Source organism: Elephantulus edwardii, unplaced genomic scaffold (assembly GCF_000299155.1).
Source record: "Elephantulus edwardii isolate Elephantulus edwardi_28Jun2011 unplaced genomic scaffold, EleEdw1.0 scaffold00141, whole genome shotgun sequence".
Classification (NCBI taxonomy): Eukaryota; Metazoa; Chordata; class Mammalia; order Macroscelidea; family Macroscelididae; genus Elephantulus; species Elephantulus edwardii.
Window position 1 is genome coordinate 7,383,359 of NW_006399891.1, and position 7,491 is coordinate 7,390,849.

The following is a 7,491-nucleotide window of genomic DNA, read 5'->3' on the forward strand; positions in this document are numbered from 1 at the left end:
GCTGTGAAGCTGAACACTGTGATACTGATGTGTCAAATGCATTAACAGTTACCCATGGTGGACAGTGTTTGGTGGCATTCCCCATTTAAAACAAGCTTGGAAGCAGGAGTGACATCCACTTCCGTAAATAGCTTGCCTTCGAAAACCCTATGAACCTGGAGAAAGAATGAAAAGTCACACATGTAAGTGTTGAGGACTTTTGTTCATAGGGTCACTATGAGTTGCACTTAACAGCAACAACAACAGAAGAAGATGCAAATGCTGGAAGAAACAATAGAAGCCATTAAGAAAGCAAATACCTCAAAACAGCGATCCAGAAGAAATATATTGATGAGGAGTTACTTGAACAACTACAGAAGAAAATGCAAAAGATAGAAGAAAGAACTGAAAATATAGACAAAGAAGTAAAAGAACTTAAAAACCATCACAAGACAGAGAAGGCACAGCCAACATAGTACTGGAAATAACAGAAAACCATGAAAATGCAACCCAGAATATTAAGACTGAAATGGCAGAAAATGTCCCACACACTGGAGGGACAAAAAAGTAGAACTGAAGAAATGCAACAGAGAATCAGTGAGCTGGAAGACAAGAGCCTCACTGGAAGCATAGTGGAAGAAAAATCAGAGATGAGACTTAAAAGAAAATGAAGAAAACGTTAGAATAACATGGGGTGACATCAAAAGGAACAACATACGTATGATTGGAATTCTAGAACACAGGAGTGACAGGAAAGTCACTGATAAAATTGTGGAAGAAGTACTACTAGAAGAAAACTTTCCAGGTATTTTGAAGAACAGAAAAATCCAGATTCCAGAAGCACAGCAAACACCAAATAGACTAGACTTAAAAAGATAAACATCAAGACATAGCATAGTCAAATTCTACAAATTAAAAGAAAAGGATAGAATATGAAAAGCAATACAAGAAAAACACAAGAGTCACCTACAAAGGGCAAACAGATTAAGTTCTGATTTATCAGTAGAAACCATGTGAGCCAGAAGACAATGGGATGACATATACAGAAAATGGAAAGAAAATAATTGCCAGCCACAATTACTATACCCAGCAGAGCTCTCTATCAAATATGAAGGATAAATTGGATCTTTTGCAGAAAAGAAGAAACTTAAGGAATTTGTGAAGACAAGACCAAACTACAAAAAATCTTAAGTGAAGTCCTTCACGTGGAGATATCAAAGGAAAGTGGATGGACTATAGTAACCAGAAACTACATAAAAAGGAATACAGCAAAATGGCAATGGTAAAGCCTGACCTGAGAATAATAACACTTAATGTGAATGGACTAAATGCTCCAGTTAAGAGGGGAAAAGTAGCAGAGTGGATAAAAAAAAAAACAAACCCATCAATATGTTGCCTAGAAGAATCAAATCTTCAAAATGGAGAGAAAGACAAACTCAAAATCAAAGACTGGGAAAAAATATATCAAGCAAATAGCAACCACAAAAAAAGCAGGAGTAGCAATACTTAATCTCTGATAAAATAGATGTCAGAATGAAAACCACCATAAAAGATAAGGGACAGTGCTATATAATGATTAAAGGCACGGTAGATCAAGAAGACATGACCTTGATCAACATTTATGCACCAAATAATAGAGCTGCAAAATACATGAAACAACAGTTAACAGAATGAAGAAAGAAATAGATAGCACCACATAGTGATAGAAGACTTCAACACACCACCATCACTAAAGGTTAGCCAACTGAAAAGAAACAAAGATGTAGAAGATCTAAACTATACAATCAGCAATCTTGACATTGTGGACATATTCAAGGTACTGCAGCCAACTAAAACTCATTTCTCTTTCTTCTCAAGTGCACATGGTACATTCTCCAGAATAGATCACACATTAGAACACAAAACAAGCTTTAAGGAATTAAAAAACATTGAAAGAATACAAAGTATCTTCTCAGACCATCATGCCATAAAACTAGAAAACCACACTAGGGTAAAGTTTACAAAACACTCAAGTGGAAGCTAAATAACTCTCTGCTAGAATGACTAGGTTATAAAAGAAATAAGGAGTGAAATAAAAAAGTTCCTTGAAACAAATAAAAACACAACATACCAAAACCTCTGGTATAAGGCAGTCCTCAGAGGGAAGTTCATAGCAATAAGCACACACATAAAAAGGAAAAGAGAAGAAAAATAAATTATATGACTCAACAATCTAATCCTACAGCCTCTAGAAGAAAGGAAATTATAAAGACAAGAGCTGAAATCAATGAGATAGAAAACAGAAAAAACAATTGAAACCATCAATAAGACCAGGAGCTGGTTTTTCATAGGATCTAGGAACAATGGTTTTGAAAATCACTACCTAACTTGGGATGGACTAGAGAGCATTATGCTAAGTGAACTATCTCAGTCCCATAAGGACAAATACTGTCTAAGACCATTATTGTAGGAATAGAAAGATAACTAGAAAAACAAAATGAAGGTCCAAGGGGGAGAGAGTAGGGGCAGAGGAGTATGGATGGGCAGGGAGGTAATCATAGGCTCGCCCAATTCAATATGTAAAGGAAGAGGTGGGTAGAGAAAATGGGAAAGGTTTGGTGTGACAAACAATGTTACACAAACTTTGTAAGCAAACCAGTATAAAATAAAAATTTTATTGAAAAAAAAGAAAAAGTCATTAATGATAAAATCCTCTTTTTAAAAATAACAAAGAGAGATTGATCGACCCTGTGGTTCCTCCCCTGAGACCAGGTGGGGGCACTAGTGCCCCATGCCTCCAAATTTCTGTGCCTTAAGGCCAGACTCACCCATCTGGAGGCCCTTGGTAATAGAGAAAAAGAAAGCAGAAGATCAAGGGTAAACAAGAATAGTGTGGGTGACCGGTGACTGGTTCCTTTACTTCTCTGGAAGCTCAGGCTTCCATCACTAAAAATGGTAAATAGCCCTGGTCCCCAGCCCTGGGACACAGCTGGGCCTGGTGGGCAAGCCAAGCACCAGCCGCTGCATCCCCAGGATGCAGACACCGAGGCCTCTCCCACCAGAGCAGAAACCTGGGTTGGCCTAGTCAGCTCTGACAGCCCCGTGGCTCCAGCCGGCCACTGAACCCCACCATGGGCAGCCTCTACTTGAAGTACCTGAACTCCAGCAAGGTCCTGGAACACTAAAATTACACAAAGGAGATGTTAGACACGCAGGAGACCCCGCCCTGCCAGGCAGCCTCCACTGCAGTTATCATCATCCTTTGCTGCGCCTTCATGGTGGAAAACCTGCTGGTGCTCATCGTGGTGGCTCACACTGTTCCTGGGCATCCTGGCCAACACCTTGCTCTCCAGCCTGGTCATGCTGGAGCTGACTCCTGTACAGAGGTTCGCCTGCGAGGGCTTGTCCTTCATCACGCTCTCCACCTCCATCTTCAGTCTTCTGGCCATCACCATCGAGCAGCACGTGGCCATTGCCAAGGTCAAGCTCTACGGACAAGAGCTGCTGCATGTGGCTGCTCATCATGGTCTCCTGGCTCATCCTGCTGGCTCTGGCAGACTGCCCATCCTCAACTGGAACTGCCTGGCCACCTAGACACCTGCTCCACCATCCAGCTGCTCTACATCAAGCACTCCGTGCTCCGTAGGCTCACCATCTTCTCCGCCATCTTGTTGGCCACTGTGGTCCTATACGTCTGCATCTACTGTGTGGTCTGCTCCAGTGGTGCTGGCGTGGCTGCCCCACAGACCCTGGCCCTGCTCAAGACGGTCACCATTGTGCTGGTCATCTTCATCGTCTTCCTTGAGAGCACTGAACTCATCTGTCTACAGTATACACCCCAAGATTCTTGCAGGAAAGGTGCTTAGGGTAGATTCCACCACAATGTGAGATAGGCCTCTGGTCTCAAGCAATAGATTTAATTCATAAGCATCTGACAGAACTCAATTGTTTTAAATTGCAGACCTGCATACCCAGTGGAGGACATGGAAAAGTTTTATCTAGAAATTAGGTTTCACCTCTTAGGTAGATATACTTAAGAAGTTTAACCCATGAACATTGCCCAGATAAACAGTTTAACCCTGGGTTTCTTTTCAGTAAGCAATTACTTAAGTTTAATTTTGGCACTGCCAAAACTCAGATTTAGCCTTTGGCTCAAGCCTCCAAGTGCTGGTATCTTACATCCTTTCAAATAGAGGTTTCTTCTAATTGCAGTTAATCAAGTCCAGGGTGCAATTTGTACCTAATTTCCATTAGTAACTGTCTCAGTTTTCTGGAGCTGTGTAACATAACACAAATGAGTGCATTTAAAGATAGAATTTATTTTCTCACTATTTTGGAGACTTAAGTCCAATTTGACTCTTAGCCATATCATTTCCTCCTTTTTCAGTAGCCATTCTTGATTCCTTACTGTTCCTTGGCTTGTAGTTGTTCCTCACATAATATTTGTCTTCTCCTAAATTCTCCTGAGCTGTGATCCTGGAGAAGATTATTAAGCATACCACGCATGCCAAAGGGGAAAAAAAACCCAGGTCTATCCTGCAGAGAATGAAGCAGGTTGCTCCTTGGAAGCAAGGATTTTGGTGAAATCCTTGGAGTTTCCAAGCAACCAGTCCTTGGAGAAGGACACCGTACATTGGAGGGTGGAGGGTCAGTGCAAGAAAGGAAGACCCTGGACAAGCTGGATGAACACAGTGACTGTGGCAATGGGATCAAGTGTGTTAGAGATGGAGGCTGGCTCAGGATAGAGCAAAGTTTAGAGGTGTATTTCATAGGGTCATCATGAATCATAGATGACTTGATAGCACATTGTTGTTGTTATGTGCCATCCAGTTGCCTGCGACTCATAGCGATCCTATGTACAACAGCCCTAAACCCTGCTCTATCCCTTGCCAATCTTATTGTCTCTGACACACCTATCCCCATTGCCCAAGTAACTGAGTCAATCCATCTCATCTAAGATCTTCCTCTCTTGAGCTGTCCCTCCACCCTCTCAAGCATGACGTCCCTCTCCAAAGACTGATCCCTCCTTGCAACATGTCCAAAGTATGTCAGACAAAGCTTCAGAATCCTTGACTCCAAGGACCAGCCTGTCTTCACTCTTTCCAGGACAAATTTGTTCTCCTAGCAGTCCATGGTATATTCAATACTCTTCTCCAGCAACACAGCGTAAAGTCATCAGTTTCTTTCTATTATCCCTAGTCATTGTCCAGCCTTCTGATGCATAGCAAGTAATTACAAAGAGCATGGCCTGGATCAGGTGCACCTTAGTCTCCAGACTGATATTATTGTTCTTCAATACTTTGGAGAGGTCTCTGACAGCAGACTTTCCCAATGCAATTTATCTTTTTTAAAAAAAAATTATTATTATTAATTTCAGTGAACATCTACAGAGATTTTGGAATTCCATTCATTCATTGTTGCACTTTTCTCCCCACCCACCCTCCCCCCACCTCCACCCCCAGTTCGCTCCTCTCCTTGAAAAGCAAAAGACAAACTCCTTCATTTGTATACAATCCCCTCCCCTACCCTGCACATCCCCACCACCACCCCAAGTATACTCCACTCTGCAACCCTCATTCTGGACTCTTAGGATAATCATAATGCCCTAAAATATATTAATTTTAAACTATTCTCCCTCATCAGCTTCAATGCAGTAAAAATAATTTATCCAGTTTTTCTCAGTCCTACCCCAACCCCAATGTCAGCCTCATTCTACAACAGTGGCACCATATAATATTTGTCCTTTTGTGACTGAGATATTTCACTCAGCATAATGTCCTCCAGGGTCACCAATTTTCTGCAATTTATCTTTTAATTTCCTGGCTGCTGGTACCAATAGTGTTGACTGTGGAGCCAAGCAAACAGAAGCTGTTAATAATCTCAATCTCTTCACCATTTATCATGATGCTGCCAATCGTCCCAGTGGTGAGATCTTTGTTTTCTTGATGTTGCACTTCAATCTATATTTAAGGCTGCGATCCTTGACCTTCAGCAGCAAGTGCTCAGGTCCTCCTCAGTTTCAGCAAGCAAGGTTGTGTTGTCAGCATAATGCAGATTGTTGATGAGTCTACTTCCTATTCTGATGCCATATTTCTCCTCATAGAGCCCAGCCTCCTGGATAATCTGTTCCGCATATAGATTAAAAAGGTATGGAGATAGGACACATCCCTGGTGTAAATTTTGAACCATGCAGTGTTTCTTTGCTCTGTTCTGACAACTGTCTTATGGTCAAAGTATAGGCTTCACATAAGCACAATCAAGTGTTCTGGGATTTCCATTCTTCTCAGAGTCAGCCACAGTTTGTTGTAATCCACGGTTAAATGCCTTTGCATAGTCAATGAAACACAGACATCTGCTACTCCCTGCTTTCAGCCAAGATCCATCTGACATTAGCTAAAATATTCCTAGTATCATGGCCTCTTCTAAACCCAGCCTGCACTTCAGGCAGTTCTCTGTTGATGTGCTTTTCAGGCATTTTTGGATAATCTTCAGCAGAATCTTGCTTGCATGTAATATCAACGATATTGTTCAATTAATTTCCGCACTCTGTTGGGTCACCTTTCTTTGGAATGGGAACTGATATAAATCTCTTCCAGTCAGTTGGCCAGGTGGTTGTCCTCCAGATTGCTTGGCACAACTTGGTGAGCACGTCCAGGGCAGTGTCTGTTTGTTGAAACATGTCAGCTGGTGTGCCATCAAGCAACATCAATAATGTGTATCTGTTCTGATCTTCTCATAATATGGAAGTGATTAGGTTTAGGATTCCCTCTACTTCAGTCTGACCTTATTAACACAACAAAAGAAAACCCCATTCACAAAGAAACCCTGGTGGTGTGTTACACGCTGGACTACCAGCAGGAAGGTAAATAGTTCAATCCCTCAGCCACTCCTCAGGAGAGAGATAAGATAACCTCCTCCCTGAAGGTTTACAGCCTCAGAAACCAAATAGTTGTTTACCATTGTGAAAATAGAAATGGAGGTGGTAGAGGCCATGAGAGGAGGCAGAGGAAATCCTGGACAGCCCAGGACGGATCACCCTCTGCGTCAGCACACATTCTTTATGTGAGTTCTTTTCACACAACTCATGTGCTGGCGGGTCCCAGGCCTATGATTGAGGTCTCTTCTACTTGTGCTTCCAGCTGCCCTCAGCTCCTGCCCACTCTTAATAAAAGCTCCATTCATTCTAAAGATGAGGCTGTAGAAGACAGTGTAGTCAACCAATTGATTGATCCATGTGCCAGATACTGTTCTAGATGCTGACAACACAACAGACAATGAGACACATTCTAGGAGACAGGACAAAGCTAGCCTCTGTGTTTTCTCCCAGTGCAAAGGGCTGCAAATGATAAAGTAGGTGGTGTCACAGAAACTACTTTGAAGTGGTAACATCTCAACAGAGCCCTCAACAAAAATGGAGTGTCTATCAGGCTGAATTCTCCAGAGAAGCAAAGACAGGGAAATGTTTTGAATGGTGCAGGATCTGGATCATATATTATATATTTTAAACTTTATATTAAAATATCAAATGCATAT

General features: G+C 41.8%; 1 protein-coding gene and 1 pseudogene across 1 annotated transcript in view; both read left to right on the top strand.

Annotated features, from left to right (window-relative positions):
- Nucleotides 1-7,491, top strand: part of AK8 (adenylate kinase 8) — a 254,354-nt gene that overhangs the window by 212,505 nt on the left and 34,358 nt on the right. The window lies entirely within an intron of this gene.
- On the top strand, nt 3,090-3,824 carry LOC102849657 (annotated as a pseudogene).